This window comes from Hyperolius riggenbachi, chromosome 3, assembly GCF_040937935.1.
Source record: "Hyperolius riggenbachi isolate aHypRig1 chromosome 3, aHypRig1.pri, whole genome shotgun sequence".
Taxonomy (NCBI): domain Eukaryota; kingdom Metazoa; phylum Chordata; class Amphibia; order Anura; family Hyperoliidae; genus Hyperolius; species Hyperolius riggenbachi.
The window spans coordinates 450,596,251-450,616,337 of record NC_090648.1 but is presented as its reverse complement, the minus strand read 5'-3'; the positions used below and the strand labels follow the sequence as shown (position 1 = coordinate 450,616,337).

General features: G+C 44.8%; 1 protein-coding gene across 5 annotated transcripts in view; it reads left to right on the top strand.

Annotated features, from left to right (window-relative positions):
* The window catches only part of BRAF (B-Raf proto-oncogene, serine/threonine kinase), a 149,892-nt gene that overhangs the window by 48,403 nt on the left and 81,402 nt on the right, over nucleotides 1-20,087 (top strand). The gene's annotated exons all lie outside the window — the stretch shown is intronic.

The window sequence follows — 20,087 nt, the reverse complement described above, 5'->3', positions numbered from 1 at the left end:
TCTCACTTGGGCGATTTACGTTAATCGTCGGCGATTAATGCAAATCACCAAACGCAAATTTGTATCCTGCACCATTTTCAGGCAATTTCCCGGCGATCGCGTTTAGTGCGATAGAAGCGCTAAGATCACGAAAAAATCGCCAAGTGTGAATGCCGATTATTATTTTTTTTTCCACGTTAATCGTCAATCGCCAGAGCAAAATGCTAGCAAAAGCGCTAGCGTTTTGCAAGTGTGAATGAGCCCTTAAAGAAAACAATTTCTTTGTTACAGCTGATAAAAGTCCTGCAATAAAGCTGCAGAGTGTCTACTTTCTGCTTTCATGAAAGCAGGCATATTGTTAACCTCCTGTGCTTTCAAATGAGCTTATCTGCCATGGCAGTCAGGTGACACAGGAGTGATCAAGTTACACGTGTGATTAGATTAGGCATGGGCAAACTTGGCCCTCCAGCTGTTACGGAACTACAAGTCCCAGAATGCATTTGCCTTTGAGTCATGACTGTGGCTGTCAGACTCCTGCAATGCATTGTGGGACGTGTAGTTCCTTAACAGCTGGAGGGCCAAGTTTGTCTATGCCTGGATTAGACACAAATGAGGGTGAATTAGACAGGCTAAACTCTCTAAATGCATACAGGGTGCATTAATCTGTTTTCCTTCTGTCCTGTGCAAGAGTTCAGGTCCACTTTAAAGGAAAACCCTGGGAGATATAAAAATATCTCTAGTTATTTTTGTTCTCTGCATCTAGAGGTATTTTCTCCTGAAGGGCCAGAATAAATATTTCAAGGCCATTTTTACAGTACTGGTAGTCCTCGGTTAACGAACGAGATAGGGAATGTAGGTTCGTTCTGAATCTGTTCTTAAGTCCGAACATTGTGCCATCTCTGTCCCCTGTACCTCCTCTGTGCCTCCAGTTTCTCCCTCTGTGTCACCTCTGCCCGTTGTACCTGTTTATACAAGTTTAAAAGCCATTTTTTCTCTTTATTTTAAAATCGATTTTCTCAAAAACTATAAGTGCAATTAAAAAATTTTTTGGACTTGTTCCCATGGAAACAGAGAATCCATGCCGTTCGTATTGGCGGGTTGTTCGTAAGTCGGGCACTACCTGTAGTGCAGTGCGGCATAATGACTGCACTGTGAGTGGTGTGGCATGAACAACAATCCTATCAATTGCACTCCCCTTCTATATATATATCCCTCCCTCTAATGGTTAGGCCTGCAGCAACTCTTATAACGCTACATGCACGTTCCAAATGAAATAAGACTGTTCTTCAGATTGCGCTACCCATATAGTTCTAGTCCATGAGTGGCACGCTGCTCCAAAAAACAGGTCACCACACCACTCCAGGTCACTGATGATCCAAATACTCCGGAAGAATCGGTCAGAAAAACAGCTTTTCTGTTTTGTAAGGGGGGACCATCACCCTATTGGGGCCCAGTGAGATTTAGCACCGCTACAGGATCACAAGTGTCACCCTATGCAGTAGCCAACAAGTGGCACGCTCACCTTGCCGCAAAGCTGCCCCGCCTTACAGACAGCAACTTCGCATTATTAAACAGGGACCGGACTCTCCTCCACTGTTCTTCATTTATCAGCATCTCAAAAAAAAATGGAACCAAAGACATCATAGTGCAGATGATGATGATGATGATGATGATGATGCTCCAGCCCCGCCTCCGGTTCACTTCTGGAATTTCAGACTTTAAAGTTTGAAAACCACTGCGCCTGTGTTGCCGTGTCCTCGCTTCCTCTGATGTCACCAGGAGCGCACGGCGCAGGCACAGACCATACTGGGCCTGTGCAGTACGCTCCTGGTGACATCAGCGGGAGTGAGGACACGGCAACACAGGCGCAGTGATTTTCAGACTTTAAAGTCTGAAATTCCAGAAGTGAACCAGAGGAGGGGCTGGAGCATCAGTGAGTGGCTGCGCAGGCCCAGGATGTCTGCGGGGGACTATTAGAAGCCCCGGGTAACTTCAACTCATTTTCCCCCTGACCCCCCTACAGTGTCCCTTTAAGTGTATATCCTGCTATCGCAAACCTCCCCTCCTTCAGAGATCTCCTTATCTTGATGCAGGTTCAAGTATATATCTAGGGCTAAAACGCCTTCAATAGTGTAACTCAGTACATTTATTCAGTAAAAATCAAGAGATATACTCACAAACCTGTAAAAGTAAAAAGCGCATGTAAAAGTTTAAAAAGATCCAGGGGACGTCTCCTCCTGTTACTGCCAGTCACTTCCTCCCTTTGCTGCGCCCTACGTGTTGCATCTTACAACTCATCAGGGGCAAGTGGTGTGGCACGGCAATGCACTGCGTGCATGCAGTGTTACCGCAAACCTTTGCTCAGGAATCATTATAGCTGAGTCTCTTCTCTGAAGTCTTTTCAAGCCCAAGTCTGCCCCCTTCTGGCTCTGCTATAATGCTTTGCTCAGGAATCTGCTATAATGATTCCTGAGCAAAGCCAGACTGAGTGCTCAGTCAGGGATTTTATCAGGGCTGCTAACAAGCAGGCTGAGCAGTGAAGGATGAAACAGAGAGCAGGGTAGGTGTTTTCTGTGATGTTCCCACTGATATATATTAAAATACATGAGGGTGCTTCATCTCTGGTTCACTTTAAAAAGATAAATGCATAACCAAATATAATTTTGTTTGACTCATTTTCTGCACCTACTTTTAGAACTTGTAGAAAATCAAAGGATGATGTATTTAGTTAACATATTTTTTCCCCTTTTCTTGGATGCAGTGTATGGTGACAGTATTTTGAAGTAAAGGAATATTGTCTATTTAGTGTTTTTTTTTTTTTTTTTTTTTTTTCTCTTAATGAAAGTGAGTCTCAAGTGTAACCCCCCCCCCCCCCCCAAAAAAAAATACCCATTTTATTGCAGTTATCAGTTATTTTAACCAATAATAGATCAAAAGGCTCAAATGACTTAGTCACCCCCTGAGTTTACCTGGAGACAGAGCCTTCCGTTATGCTGCCCCTAGACTTTGGAACTCCCTGCCACACTCAATCAGGACATCTTACAATTTATCCCTCCTTAAATGACTTTACTTATGAGTTACCTTTCCTAATCTAACTTAACTCATGGTTTAGCTCTCCTTATTTGACATAACTCATGGTTTAGCTCTCCTTATCTATTTATGGCCTAGTGCACACCGAGCGGTTTTTGGAGCGATCCGCCGGCCGCATCCGCCTGGAAAAACGCTTGGCTAATGTATTGCAATGGGATGGTGCACAGTGGCGGTTTGAGGTTTTTGCCAAGCCGCAAACGCGCCTCCTGCTGCGCATTTGTGGTTTTCGGAAGCGTTTCGTCCTCAATGTAAAGTATAGGAAAAACGCAAACCGCTCTGAAAAACGCTAGTTCAGAGCGGTTTGCCAGGCATTTTTGTTACAGAAGCTGTTCAGTAACAGCTTTTACTGTAACAATATGTGTAATCTGCTACACAAAGACGCACCCAAAACCGCTAGGTATGTTTAGAAAACCTCTCTAAACATACCTAGAATCGCTCTGAAATCTGCTCCCAAAACCGCTACCGTATTGCGGATCTGCTAGCGGTTTTGGTGTGCACTGGGCCTATCTCATGAATTCTCTCCAAATTTGTTTATCTCATTCTTTAGCACTCCTTATGCTGGATCCACACGGTGCGTTCGCGCACTCGATTTCCCGCTCGATTCCCGTCAATTCGTTTATTTCCAACATGTCCGATTTGGATTTCGATGGATCGTTAAGTCGAATCGCATGCAAAGTATGCTGAATCGAAATTTCAAATCGGACATGTTGGAAATAAACGAATCGAGCGGGAAATCGAGTGCGCGAACGCACCGTGTGAATCCAGCATTACAGTTAAGGTAAAAAATAAGTAACTGAATCAACCCCTATATGGCAATTTTGTCAGATCTGACAATAATGCCTGAAACGCCTGATCTGCTGCATGCTTGTCCAGGGTCTATGACTAAATGTATTAAAAGCAGAGGATCAGCAAGATAGCCAGGCAACTGGTATTGTTTAAAAGGAAAAATATGGCAGCCTCCATATGCCTCTCTTTACAGTTGTCCTTTTTAAGTCCAAACTGAAAAGCCACCGGTTTAGTCTGGCATTTATGAACACCTATTTCCTCTGTAAGGGACAGTGCACAGCAAAAATCGCTAGGCGTAATACCATACGCTTGGCTTTTTTTTTTTTTTTTTTAGCGATTTGCAGTAGAGATTCTGTCTGTGCTTAATGATTTGATTTATGCCTAGCGATTTTTGTATCGTTTGGTTGTAGTGTTTTTGTAGTTATTGTAAACTTTTTTTTTTTTTTTTTTTTCTGGAAGTGAACAGCTTTGGGCAAAAAACGCTTTGAAAAATCGCTCTGCTCAGTAGGCCTGAATGATATATGGAATTTGAACCCGAAATCACGATTCCCATGCACACGATTTGGGAATCATCAAAGCGGCGATTTCAGTGATGTCATTTCTGCGTGGGGGAAGTTTGACGAGGCGGCTTCAAACTTCCCCAAGTCCCAGCGCGTGTGGCCCGCAGTATTGGACATACCTTCTGACAAGAGTCCAACGCTGTCCGTCCTCTCTCGCCGTGGTCTGGTGTAATGACAGATCCTGCTGCATGTAAATTAGTGCTGCCCCGCATGCGCAGTAGGAGCCTGTGCAGCCACATCTCCTGTTTTAATTGTACTACCGTGCTAAACGCTCCAAATGTCTCCACTTCCACACCACCTACTCTCCCCAAATTTTCAGGGTAGAGAAGGACCCCTCTGTAATCCATCTCGGGAACCAGGAGGGCTTGGGGGCTGCAATTTGTCACAGATGTACTTTGGGGGTCCCCTCTCTCCCCTGAAAATTTGGGGAGTGTAGGTGGTGTGGAAGCGGAGATATTTTGGGGAAATAATATTTAAGTTCCCACTGATCATGCGTTCTAATCACTGAGGAAGGCAGCTTCCGGGCAGCAGGATCTGTCATTACACCGGCTCTTCTGCACAGCATACTTCCTGGTTCCTGCATGACACATGACATACAGGAATTATGGCGAACATTAGAGCCTGCAGGATGCGAAGTGAATATGTTTGTTTTATTTTTTAACCCTCCTGGCGGTTAATTTTTTTTGCCAAATAGGCAGAAATCCATTTTTTTTTTACATTTTTTTTTTTTTTTTTCCGATTTCCATGTAAAGCTACCAGAGTGGTAGCTACATGAAACACCACTAGAGGGCACATGTGTCCCTCTAGTGCGATCGTCGCCGGCATCAATAACAAACAGGGGAACGCGTATATAACGCGTTCCCCTGTTTGGCTTCTCCTGTCGCCATGGCGACGATCGGAATGACGTCATGGACGTCAGCCGACGTCCTGACGTCAGACGCCTCCGATCCAGCCCATAGCGCTGCCTGGAACTCTTGGTCCAGGCAGCGCAGGGCTCTGGCGGGGGGGGGGGGGCCCTCTTCCGCCGCTGCGTGTGGGCGATCGCCGCAGAGCGGTGGCGATCAAGCTGTGCGCGCGGCTAGCAAAGTGCTAGCTGCGCGCACAGCACTTTGAATGGTGCAAATTGCCCCACCAGGGGCTGAGATAGCCTCCTGCGCGGCATAGCCCGAGCTCAGCTCGGGCTTACCGCCAGGAAGGTTAATGTAGATGTAGTTTTACTTTTTGGCCGCAAGATGGCAACCTTAGGTTTGTTTACACGACGTCACTTTCAGCTTAACCTGTATGCTTAGAGGGACGTAGGAGGCAGAAAAAGCGAGGCTTCCGAGAGAGATGCTGACGCTTTTTCTGCGGAGGAGAGGAATCAGTGATCGGGCACCATGGCCCGATTCATTGATTCCTGGGCTAACGATCCGCGGCCGGGAGCGCGCATGGTCTCCTGGATGTAGCTCCACATCCAGGAGGAGAAAGTGGTTAAAAGAGAACTGTAGTAAGAGAGGTATATGGAGGCTGCCATATTTATTTCCTATTAAGCAATACCAGTTGCCTGGCAGCCCTGCTCAGCTTTCTGCCTGCAGTAGTGTGAATCCCACCAGAAACGAGCTTGCAGCTAATCTTGTCAGATCTTACAATAATGTCAGAAACGCCTGATCTGTTGCATGCTTGTTCAGGGGGTCTAGGGCTAAAAGTATTAGAGGCGCACAGGATATCAGCAGGATAGCTAGGCAACTGGTATTGTTTAAAAGGAAATAAATATGGCACCCTCCGTATACCTCTTACTACTGTTCTCCTTTAAAAGCATTCAGAAGCTCTCTGGGTTTACACCAACCCTAACACAGTCCAGCCTGCAACCCTGTATTGATCTGAGACAAATCTATGCGCTTTAAGCCCTATGGGAGAAAACTCTTAACAAATGGTATAGTACTAACCACCAGGGATGGGCTTCCGAGTAGTAACGAGTTTGTAACTACTCGGAATTGAAATGATAATCAAGCTTGATTACCTCAAGTGTGAAGGCTGCAAACGGGGGGTTAATTTACCCAGAGTTCCGCAGGATCCTATGCGTATCATTTCCGCAGATGTGACTTATGTTATGAGTCCCACCACTCTTCACTGCACTTCCACATTCCTGCCAGAAGGAGGCAGTGCTGTGAAGAGTGGTGGAACGCATCGTTACTACTCGGAAGCACATCCCTGTTAACCACTTTTTCCCCTCCTTCTACTTTTTTTCCCTTAGACTTATCCCCCCCAAATTGACATACAGTATGTGTCCCATTGACCACTCGCCAACGGAATGGAAGGTCCTGGATGAAAAACTGATGCCTAATAATCAGGGCTGAGGAGTCGATACAAAAATCTTCTGACTCCTCAGTTTATAAAACCACTGACTCTGACTCCAGTTACTTAAAATTGCTCCGACTCCTTAAAGGGACACTTAAGTCAAACCAAAAAAATGAGTTTTACTCACCTGGGGCTTCCAATAGCCCCCTGCAGCTGTCCAGTGCCCTCGCCGTCTCCCTCCGATCCTCCTGGCCCCGCTGGCAGCCACTTCCTGTTTCGGTGACAGGAGCTGACAGGCTGGGGACGCGAGTGATTCTTCGTGTTCCTGGCCACAATAGCGCCATCTATGCTGCTATAGCATATATCATATACCATATAGCAGCATAGAGGGTGCTAATGTGTCTGGGAACGCAAAGAATCACTCGCGTCCCCAACCTTTCTGAGGGCACCGGACAGCTGCAGGGGGCTATTGGAAGCCCTAGGTGAGTAAAACTCATTTTGTTTGTTTGACTTAAGTGTCCCTTTAAGGTGGCCATACACTGGTCGATTTGCCATCAGATCGACCAACAGATAGATCCTTCTCTGATCGAATCTGATCAGAGAGGGATCGTATGGCTTCCTTTACTGCAAACAGGTTGTGAATCGATTTCAGCATGAAATTGACTCGCCATCTGTGAAGTTGCCGCTGCCTTCCCTGCTTACATTGCCTGATCCTGCCGGCGCGAGTCCCCCGGCCTCCGCTGTCTTCTTCTCTGCGCTCGGCTCCAGGGCTCCAGCTTCACTTCACGTCCGGGGGAAGTTTAAACGGTAGAGGGCGCTCTACTGTTTAAACTACCTGTCGGGACAGGAAGAAGTGAAGCCTGCCGGAATCTAGCGGAGAAGGGACAGCGGGGACACGCGCCGGCGGAGCAGGTCAAATGTATTGCCGCTAGCGTCGGTCGTCGGGCATTCGAATGCCGCTATCGACGCACTCCCGACCCACCGGCGATCGAGCGAAATCTTCCGCACGGACGGATCGACGGGAACGATCGATTTCGGACAAATCGATCGTTCAGTCAGCGTTTGCGCAACCATTTCACAGCAGATTCAATCACAGTGATCGAATCTGCTGTATATCGGCGGGAAAATCGTTAGGTGTACGGGCCCCTTTAATTCTTACCAGGGCTGTGGATTTGGAACAAAATTCATACGACTACTCCGTTTATTTAAACCACAGACTCCAGGTACCCAAAAATTACTTCAATTTAGACTCCACAGCCCTGCTAATTATAAAAACTGATCCATTTGACAGATCAGATTTTACACAGATAAGTTTTTGTGCATTATGAACCGACTTTCTATACTTTACTGTCAACTTCAGGGATGCCAATATTTATTTTCTAGCGTGCTCAAATTTCCAGCGCCAAATCTTCCTTAATGTGCCTACTGGCCAGCAATTCTTTCACGTAAATCCACCCAGTGTATACCTCACACACTAGCCTTTTCTGCTGTACTTATCTCCGTTTAAGGTCATCCCATACAGATAATGTTCTAGGTGACATTGCAGAGCCTGATGTTCCAGTCTATTTGAGTAGTTAAGAACTAGTGTAACTGGTTAGTGTCCTCATTCCACTTCAGGTGAAATGCCATCCAAGGCATGCAGACACCTCAACAGTTTGGTGAAGTCACCCGTGTATTTTGAATGACGTCCTTGGTTGTGTTCAAGGACTATTACTTGTAGCTGTAATGTACTAATCCACGTGCTGGGATGGAGAAGGTCAGGAGATGCCGATATTTCCGGGTTGAAAAAAGTTTTTTTTTTTTTTTAAGTTCATGACCAAGGCCTACCCGTAGTCTTTCATGGCTCCCAGCTGTTCGCCTGTTACCATGACGGCACTGACAGGTTGGCCTTTGGGTGAGTTAGGTGGGACAGCTTAGTTGTCAGTCAGCATGTCAGTGCTTGACCAGAGGTCACGCCAAACTTGCTCACAACCTGATCATCTTTAGAAGTCATGTTCAAGGTGAACGTTTTGTATGGAGTTGTATATTTCCTTAGGTGTGCTTGTTCATATATTCGCAGTAGAATGCCAGCTAGGTCGTCAAAGGAAAACGGACTCCAGATATGCAGTTAGCTCACTACCACATCTCCAGTTTCTTCTTCAACCTGCAACTTCATTTGGGCAAAATTCGGTGCCCTGTTCTTGCAGAGTGCAAGTGGAGCGCGGTTGTACCTCTTTAGTTTCTGGGTTTCCATGGCACCAGCGGCATCTCAACAAGTGAGCTGTTCAGACAAACCTGCACATTATGTGATAGGAGACACAGCTGGAGACATGGAAACCGGATTAGAAGAGGAGTTTCCACTGTGATTTTGCATAGGGGCTAATCTACCTTCCTAATCCCTGGGTAGTACTTCTGGCTATCTATACAAGGTGGACTATCACTGGCTACCTATAATAGGGGGACATACATGGCTTCCTAATACTGGGGAAACCCTGAGCATATAATAACTAGGAGACACCCTGGTAGAGGCCTGCGCAAGTCCACTTTTTCATACCCGCACCCGACCCGCACCTGCTACCTGCACCAGACCTGCGACCTGCTTTCTGGTGAATTTGATACCCGCTCCCGGAGAACCGCTACCCGCCCCCGACCCGCAGGCCCGCTACCCGCGGCCCGCTTTTTTACATTTTCTTCTAAAGTGCACCTTTAAAGTAACATTGGGGAGCTGTAAAGTTAATAAAACCTAATTTTATACACAAACCAAAGCTAAAGAAGGGTTTTTAGCTTGCTTTCACTACCCGCACCCGACCCGCAGCTTAAATCAATTCGGGTATTCGGGTACCTGAACCCGACCCGCATTGCAGGTCTCTACACCCTGGCGCTAGTCTAGGTTAGGGGACCCGGCAGGAAACCTCATAGGGACATTCCACTAACAGGATTGGGTGGATAGCACCTTCTCAAACTGCTAGTTTTCAGCTGGGTTGTAGTAAACTACACCTATGCTATTCAGTCAATCACAATGCCTTGTGCTGTAGAGCATAGTTCCCCAACCCTGTCCTCAAGGCCCACCAACAGTGCATGTTTTGTAGAAAACCATGAACATGCACAGGTGAGGTAATTAGTGTTTCAGCAGAGCTGATTAACTACCTCTGGATTTCCACAAAACATGCACTGTTGGTGGGCCTTGAGGACAGGGTTGGGGAACACTGTGTTCCCCACACAGTGTAGAGGGTACTGTGTAGAGGGTACTGTGATTGGACAACTGTTTCTGGTTGGGTCCCCTAAACTAGAAAAAAAAAAAAAATATATATATATATATATATATATATATATATATATATATATATATATATATATATATATATATATATATATATATATATATATATATATATATATATATATATATATATATATATATATATATATATATATATATATATATATATATAGCCTTCTCAAAAAATTAGCATATTGTGATAAAGTTGATTATTTTCTGTAATGTATTGATAAACATTAGACTTTCATATATTTTAGATTCAAATACACACAACTGAAGTAGTTCAAGTCTTTTATTGTTTTAATATTGATGATTTTGGCATACAGCTCATGAAAACCCAAATTTCCTATCTCAAAAAATTTGCATATTTGATCCAACCAATAAAAAAAAAGTGTTTTTAAAACAAAAAAAGTCAACCTTCAAATAATTATGTTCAGTTATGCACTCAATACTTGGTCGGGAATCCTTTTGCAAAAATGACTGCTTTAATGCGGCGTGGCATGGAGGCAATCAGCCTGTGGCAATGCTCAGGTGTTATGGAGGCCCAGGATGCTTCGATAGCGGCCTTAAGCTCATCCAGAGTGTTGGGTCTTGCGTCTCTCAACTTTCTCTTCACAATATCCCACAGATTCTCAATGGGGTTCAGGTCAGGAGAGTTGGCAGGCCAATTGAGTACAGTAATACCATGGTCAGTAAACCATTTACCAGTGGTTTTGGCACTGTGAGCAGGTGCCAGGTCGTGCTGAAAAATGAAACCTTCATCTCCATAAAGCTTTTCAGCAGATGGAAGCATGAAGTGCTCCAAAATCTCCTGATAGCTAGCTGCATTGACCCTGCCCTTGATAAAACACAGTGGATCAACACCAGCAGCTGACATGGCACCCCAGACCATCACTGACTGTGGGTACTTGACACTGGACTTCAGGCATTTTGGCATTTCCCTCTCCCCAGTCTTCCTCCAGACTCTGGCACCTTGATTTCTGAATTACATGTAAAAGTTGCTTTCATCTGAAAAAAGTACTTTGGACCACTGAGCAACAGTCCAGTGCTGCTTCTCTGTAGCCCAGGTCACTCGCTTCTGCCGCTGTTTCTGGTTCAAAAGTGGGTTCATGCTTCCATCTGCTGAAAAGCTTTATGGAGATGAAGATTTCATTTTTCAGCACGACCTGGCACCTGCTCACAGTGCCAAAACCACTGGTAAATGGTTTACTGACCATGGTATTACTGTGCTCAATTGGCCTGCCAACTCTCCTGACCTGAACCCCATAGAGAATATGTGGGATATTGTGAAGAGAAAGTTGAGAGACGCAAGACCCAACACTCTGGATGAGCTTAAGGCCGCTATGGAAGCATCCCGGGCCTCCATAACACCTCAGCAGTGCCACAGGCTGATTGCCTCCATGCCACACCGCATTGAAGCAGTCATTTCTGCAAAAGGATTCCCGACCAAGTACTGAGTGCAAAACTGAACATAATTATTTGAAGGTTGACTTTTTTTTTGTTTTAAAAACACTTTTCTTTTATTGGTTGGATCAAATATGCTATTTTTTTGAGATAGGAAATTTGGGTGTTCATGAGCTGTATGCCAAAATCATCAATATTAAAACAATAAAAGGCTTGAACTACTTCAGTTGTGTGTATTTGAATCTAAAATATATGAAAGTCTAATGTTTATGAGTACATTACAGAAAATAATCAACTTTATCACAATATGCTAATTTTTTGAGAAGACCCTGTGTGTGTATGTATGTGTATATATATATATATTTGTTTTTTTTTCGTCGGACCTTTGCCCATCTAATACTATTGTAGACACAACTGTTTTTTTTTTTTTTTCAATTCCCTTTCACCTCATCTGTTGGTCGTTTAAGTTGGGGGGTGGGCTTTTCTGAGGGTCATGCTGATTTTTTTACTGTTTAGGGGGAGGGATTGTGTGTGTGTGTGTGTGTGTGTGTGTGTGTGTGTGTGTGTGTGTGTGTGTGTGTGTGTGTGTGTGTGTGTGTGTGTGTTGGTGTCAGCTTTATAGCCTATCAATTTTACAGAGCCATACCATGCTCTAAATGTGTGCTTTTCTTTTAAGGGACATAAAGGGATCATCTGCATATTCACTCACTGAGCTGAAGTGGAAGGGGCAGCGGCATGCTTTTTCTGATCTTCATCATTTTTTTTTTTTAATTTTAAATCTTCTATATACTGTATATAAAAATCGTGTATGTATGTGCCGCAATCACGTGAAAACTCCTTTACCGATTTGACCGAAACTTGGTATACAGATCCCTTACTACCTGGTCTAAATAGCTCAAGTGTGGGAAAAAATGGGTTTGAAGGGAAACCACTAAATCAATAAATATTAATTACCAAATTCATAATCTCACTTTTCATGCAACTTGCCAACAATATAGATATGCTAGAAAATGAAGAAAGAGAGTTGGCTCTTGGGTGCATGAAAAAATTACAAAAACCCTTTATTAACTAGAAAACACCTATAAACAACATTAATAGCATCATATGAAAATTAAAAAACATTCCTGATGTAACCGCCCCCAAGGTCCACCCCCAGGATGATTAATGAGGCTGCAGTCCTCAAACAGACCCAATGAAATATCAACAAACGATTATTTCCAGTGGCATCAGTTCATGTAACTGGCATGTGTAAGCTTGCAAAAAATCTTGAATGTCCCCCAATCGCAGGGACCTCTGGCATGAAAAACTCTTGGTGCAGAGCAGACAATGGCTTCAATTCATCAAGCATTACCGCATTCGGTAATGCTGAAAACAGCTGAGTTAACGGAGCACTTAAAGAGGAGCTGTTAGGTATAGGGTCTCAGAGAAAATAAACACATATATCAGTAGCTAAAGATTGGCTGTACTTACATTACATATGCATTTCACTGTCCACGTTTGGATTTCACAGAATTTGTATATAGTATATGCAGAGATAGATGCTCCTGACAGCTCATGGCAGGTTCCATGTTTGTGAAGCCAAATGTGTCGTCATGTCCTGCCTGCTTCTGATCACAGATACACTCGTTCTTGAACAACACGGTGTGCAGTGAATATTAATGAGCCATGTGGCTAGGAACAATAGCTGACTCCTGCAGTGAAACTCTGCCCCGAGATTTATCAGTGCTAGCTCTGGACTGATTACACAAGCTGCTGTACCGTCTCATTAGCAGCCGAGGGGAGGGCCCCAGAATGCTTTGCAGTTTAGCTGCGGCTTGCGTCTTTATGGGTCTATAACAGAGGTTAAGATAAGAACACATCAAAGGTAACTGAAATGTTTATCTTCACTAATGGCTTTTGAGCTTCCTTCTAAACTGTTTAACACAGGAGAATAGAGGTTTAAATTAGCTTCTGCAGCCTGACAGTTACTCTTTAAGAAAATGTTAATTCATCAAAGCTGTTACCGAATGAGAAGCTGAAATCACAGAGCAATGAGATAAATTACCGACTTGTGCTCAACACATGTCAGCAAATGTCAGTAAATGTTAATTCATCAAGGTTACCACATTCGCTAGCACATTCGGTGTTTATCTCCAGCTCTCCCCTGTCGTTACAGGCTTCGAAAGCCTTCTGTGTGAATGTTTTCATGATTAACAGGAGCAGGCAGCCAATAGAAACAGCCCCTGTTCTCCTGCAAGTGCTGCTGATAGGTCACACAGGCTTCTCCACACAAGCTTCCAGACCTCCCAGGCAGTGAGCAGAGATAACGGGACAAAAGATATCCCCAGATGTCCTTCGGTGGTTTAACCCTTTGAGTCCCTGTTTGAATATACAAAGATGCATGTGGTGAAATCACCAAGCATGGCATTTGTAAAGTCTCCAGGAAGTTTATCTACGTTGTGGCAAAGAAGTAAAATGTTAAGAAACACTGATGGACAGATTCAGAGCAGCAGAGGCAGTATAAGTAACAGTAAATATAACACACGTTTACATGTAAAGGGATGTCTGGATGCCTTCTATTGTTATCAGCTTGTAACAACACAGAGACATTCCAAGCTGCTCTGCACCACTCTGCCATTATCTAACAGCCTTTGATGAACTGAAGCCGTAGTACTTCGGTAACTTAACGAACCTCTACCACACATGGGAAAATATTGATGAATTAGCACAGTAAAGTGTAAAATACCGAATGCGGTATTTTAAGGACTGGGATTTTGTTATCGAACACCCTTTGATGAATTGAAGCCAATGGAGTAAAGCAGTAGCAAAATAGGTGCATTCATTGGTTGAACAACAGTTGGTAATTTGATGGTATGTAAGCTCAAACTTGTACTGTCTTAGATAACCCCAAATTGCAGGGACACGTTGGCCTCAATTCACTAAGCTTTATCAAACACTTTGTCAAACGTTTGATAATTTACCTGATGGGTAAAATCTCATTTTGAATTCACTAAGGTGTTATAGATTTATTGAACATTTATCGATAAAACATTCAATGAATCTATAACACCTTAGTGAATTCAAAATTAGATTTTACCCATGAGGTAAATTAGCAAACGTTTGATAAAGTGTTTGATAAAGCTTAGTGAATTGAGGCCGTTGTGTGGAATGGCTCTTGAAGCAAGGCAATAGCTGAATGAAGCAGAGGCAAACAAGTGCACCACTGACATATAGCATAAAGCAACTTTTTCTGCGGAGCAGACAGTGAAGCGGAGCAGTGATAGATAGGTACATTCATTGGTTGAACAGCAAATGATGGTTTGATGACATGTGAGCTCAAACTTGTACCGTCTTAGATATCCCCAAATCGCAGGGACACGTTGTGTGGAATGGCTCTTGAAGCAAGGCAATAGCTGAATGAAGCAGAGGCAAACAAGTGCACCACTGACATATAGCATGAAACAACTTTTTCTGCAGAGCAGACAGTGAAGCGGAGCAGTGATAGATAGGTACATTCATTGGTTGAACAGCAAATGATGGTTTGATGACATGTGAGCTCAAACTTGTACCGTCTTAGATAACCCCAAATCGCAGGGACACGTTGTATGGAAAAGCTCTTGATACAAGGCAATAGCAGAATGAAGCAAAAGCAAGCAGGTGCACCAATGGGCTAATGCTGAGCAGTTCATGCATGTGCAAAGGACAGTCCATAGTTACCATCCCATTATGGGGTGTTGAGAGCCAGAGGAAGGTTCAGTGGGTCCTGAGGTCCTGGGGTGATGCCCGGGGGAGCGAAGTGCTGTCAGAGGCCTGACATGTTTCGCCGCCTCTCGCGGCTTTTTCAAAGGCAGACAGCAGCGAGTACAACCTACACGCCATAATGGCGAATATATCGAGGCTGCATGTGTTCCGGCAACGCCCCCCGCCGCCTACGTCACTATCCTCATGTGCATGAGCGCATGGGGCGCATCAGGATAGCGCCCCATGGAACCTTCCTCTGGCTCTCAACACCCCATAATGGGATGGTAACTATGGACTGTCCTTTGCACATGCATGAACTGCTCAGCATTAGCCCATTGGTGCACCTGCTTGCTTTTGCTTCATTCTGCTATTGCCTTGTATCAAGAGCTTTTCCATACAACGTGTCCCTGCGATTTGGGGACATCTAAGACTGTGCAAGTTTAAGCTCACATGTCATCAAACCATCATTTGCTGTTCAACCAATGAATGTACCTATCTATCACTGCTCCGCTTCACTGTCTGCTCTGCAGAAAAAGTTGTTTCATGCTATATGTCAGTGGTGCACTTGTTTGCCTCTGCTTCATTCAGCTATTGCCTTGCTTCAAGAGCCATTCCACACAACGTGTCCCTGCGATTTGGGGATATCTAAGACGGTACAAGTTTGAGCTTACATACCATCAAATTACCAACTGTTGTTCAACCAATGAATGCACCTATTTTGCTACTGCTTTACTCCATTGTCTGCTCTGCACCAAGAGTTTTTCATGCCATAGGTCCCTGCGATTGGGGGACATTCAAGATTTTTTGCAAGCTTACACATGCCAGTTACATGAACTGATGCCACTGGAAATAATCGTTTGTTGATATTTCATTGGGTCTGTTTGAGGACTGCAGCCTCATTAATCATCCTGGGGGTGGACCTTGGGGGCGGTTACATCAGGAATGTTTTTTAATTTTCATATGATGCTATTAATGTTGTTTATAGGTGTTTTCTAGTTAATAAAGGGTTTTTGTAATTTTTTCATGCACCCAAGAGCCAACTCTCTTTCTTCATTTTCTAGCACACCCTTACTACCTGGGATGATAGGTTCTGGGGGTCTCGCGGCCCCCCTGCACACGTAAGCGGAACTGCAATACAGTAATCGGGCCAGAGTCCCCACACTTGGCACAGTTGGTCACTTGGTGATTGAGGCTACAAATCCAGGAAAAGTGGACGGAGCATAAAACAGCCAATCAAATTTCAGCCATTAATTTTTATTGGGAAAATGTAAACTTCTGCCATTCTTACACTGTTAATCGCAGGGTTCTCAAACTTGCTACATTTGATCACTGGGTAAATGAGATTAAGATTTAGGAAAGTGGGTGGAGCCTAAAACAGCCAATCAATATTCACTTATTGATTTTCAAGGGGAATATTTACATTGCTGCCATTCTTACGCTCTTAATGGCAGAGGCTTAAAACTTGCTACAGTCGGTCATTAAGTGACGGGTTCAAATTCACTAAAGGGGCTGGTCCGCAAACAGCTAATCAGATTTCATTGGTGAGTAAACTGTGAATCGATTTCAGCCTGAAACCGATCACAATCTGTGGAGCTGCCGCTGCAACCCCCCCCCCTGCATACTTTACCTGTTCTGGCCAGCGCGAGTCCCCTGGTCCCAGCTGTCTTCTTCTCCGCTCCGGGCTCCAAAACATTCCTGCAGCTACTGAACTTCCTGTCCAGGGGAAGTTTAAACAGTAGAGGGCGCTCTACTGTTTAAACTTCCTGCCGGGACAGGAAGCTCTGTGTAGCTGCAGCCGGTCCGGAACCCAGGGTGGAAAGACTGCGAGGACCAGGGGACTCGCGCCGGCCAGAACAGGTGCAGTATTGCGTCGGTCGTCGGGCATTCAAACGCCGCTATCGACGCACCCCCGACCCGCCGGCGATCGAGAAATCTTCCGGACGGATCGACGGGAATGATCGATTTCGGATGGAAATCGATCGTTCTTTCAGCGGTGTGCGCGGCAATTTCACAGCCGATTCGATCACTGTGATCGAATCGGCTGTGTATCGGCGGGAAAATCGTTAGGTGTATGGGCCCCTTAACACTGTTAATGGCAGAGACCTCAAACCTGCTACAGTAGTTCATTAAGTGCCCAGGGTTCAAATTCACTAAAAGGGTGGAACCACAAACAGCCAATCAGATTTCTTTGCTGGATAAACTGCTTTCATTCACTCAATTTTGAGCCAGGAACCTGAAAGCTCTCAAACTTGGTCATTGAGTGACTGTGTCAAGGTTACAAAAACTGGAGTGAAAAACCGATTTCCCTGGGAAAATGTAAACTGTGCAGCCCTTATTCGCTGTTAATGGCAGGACTCTCAAACTTTGCACAGCTGGTTACTGGGTGGCTGGGATTAATATTCAGGAAAGTGGATGGAGCCTAAAAAAGCCGATCAAAATTCGCCTGTTGATTTTTCAAGGGGCATATTAAAATTGCTGCCATTCTTGCACTGTTAATTTCACAAGCCTCAAACCTGGTACAGTTGGTCATTGAGTCACTGGGGTTCAAATTCAGAAAGGGGGTCGGAGCCACAAACAGCCAATCCGATTTGTTTCATTTCACTGGGAAAATCCAAATTATTGATGCCAAGGACTCCAAAGCTCACAAACTTGGTCATTGAGTGACTGTGTCCAGGTTACAAAACGTGGGCGGAGCCAAAACCTAATTTCACTGGGAAAATATAAACTGCAACCCGTCTTACACGGTTTATGGCAGGGTTCTCAAACTTTGCCCAGATGGTCACTGGGTGACGGAGATTAATATTCAGGGTAGTGGGTGGAGCCTATAAAAGCTAATCAAAATTCATCTGTTGAGTTTCAAGGGGAATATTTAAATTGCTGCCATTTTTACACTGTTAATGGCAGATGCCTCAAACCTGCTACAGTTGGTCATTGGTTGACTGGGGTTCAAATGCTGAAGAGGGGCGGAGTCATAAACCACCAATCTGATTTATTTAATTTCTATGGGAATATACAAATTATTGATGCCAAAGACCCCAATGCTCACAAACTTGGTCATTGAGTGTTTGTGTGTTAGGGTTAGAAAAAGTGGGCAGAGACAGCACTAGCCAAATACATACCCGGACAACGCCGGGTCATCAGCTAGTATATAATAAATACTGGTGACCATAAGTTGGTTACTATGAAACCGTGTGCTATCACCAGTACCATATTTCCTCTCAGCTGGCATTCCACAGTCATTCATTTAAATGAAGCAATTGAGCACCAGCTGTGACCATTCCTTTAGGAAAAGTAGCAATACATGTCTCACAGGTGTTCATTGCTGCCGGGTACTGCTACATTGTAATCCTGTCTTCTGTGGTAAACTGGAGAACAAGGGGTTTGACTAAATCTGAGTCTCACTACTTTTCCTCATTGTTGTTTGGGTGACAAAATTTAATTCTAAGGGCTAGTTCACACGGATGCTTGGCGGGCGTTTACCGTCAGCATTTGGAACTCGTCATCAAACTCTCTCATTCAAATGAATGGGATCATTTTTTATCCGGCGGCGTGTACTGTTTACCCGCGTTTGCGCGGATGAGGTATACCAATCCCAATTTTTCACCATCGGCCCAGGGTCGATTATCTCTGTGTTTTTGTGTCCTCCTGCAGGGACAAAAAATGCTGATTGTGACAGGAAGCTGTCGAATGCCTGCGCAAGCCCCGGAACGAGGCGCCGGCAAAAGGGACACTGCTAGAATCCTGTGTGAACCAGCCCTCAAGGTGGCTATAGAACAATCATTAGCTCTCCCTCTGATCGGAGAACAAACGATTACCTGACCACTCCTCCCCCTTCCCCCCCCCCCCCCCCCCTTCACCATGTGCCCATGTGGAGTGTTGCAAGCTTATCTGTCACACTGGGGGGGGGAGGGGGGTTATCCTGGCTTCCTCCAGTGTCAGGCATCACTATGGGCACCTGTACCACCTAAAATAGACGCATGTACAGACCTCACTACGTCATGTGGTACAGGTGCCCGTGGCAACCCAGACACTGGAGGAGACCATGATACCTGCCAGTGAGACAGGTGAGCCTTCACTCTGCACATAGTGAGGGTTGATATAAATACACTTGTGGGAACACCGGTCTGGGGGGGCTGGGGGGAGGGGCTGGCTTTGGTCATCAAGATACTGGATGGTGTCATCGATGCACACACAGATTGAGCTCTTGCTACTGAGATATTCCAGCATTCCCAATCTATCCTTTCGCCTGGGAATTGTTTGAAAGATAGAACTGGTGCCCATGTTGCTGTATTGATGCTTTTCTGATCCGATTAAAAGTATCAGATTGGAAGGGTGATTGGCCCCCAAAATTGAGCACTGGAAGGGCACCCTTACTTGTTGTTCAGATAGGATGCTTCTTACATATCAGAGACTGTAATGGACCACATTTGCTCTATTTGGACGCGTGTTTATCGCGCTATCTTTCTCCCAGTTCTCGCTTTAGAGTAGGACTTCTTCACGTCTGCGTGTTTATCGCTCTGCGTTCCCATTGCTCTGCAAATCTAATCATAACAAAGATGTCTTTTTGGCTTCAGTTTTATTTATACCGATCTTTAAACCTTAAGTGGTTCCTATCATGCAAACAAAGATCAAGGGCACAAGCCTTTCTACGCACTTCTACACAGACATCTGTCCAAATAATCTTCTGCTGGGACTGCCCCACCCCTTGTGTTTACACAGTCCTTTAACTGTATACATTTTGAATTTTTTTTTTTTTCCCCTTAAGCAAGAACTGCCTTTTATTATCCGGGTATCGAAAGGGCATTGTCTCTGCGGGTCACCCCATGTCTTGTTGGGGCGTATGGCTAAAACACTGCATGAAAGCAATGTGTGGTTCAGTGTTTTATTAGAGAGCACTAAAAGTGGCCAGTTTATCTGGTGCTTCTTCCAGCGCCCTGTAGCCGTCCTGGTCCTACGCCTTCAATCTGCCCTGTTCCATTCAGCAGCTGTGCCCCTCCAGAAGCTGCACAGGC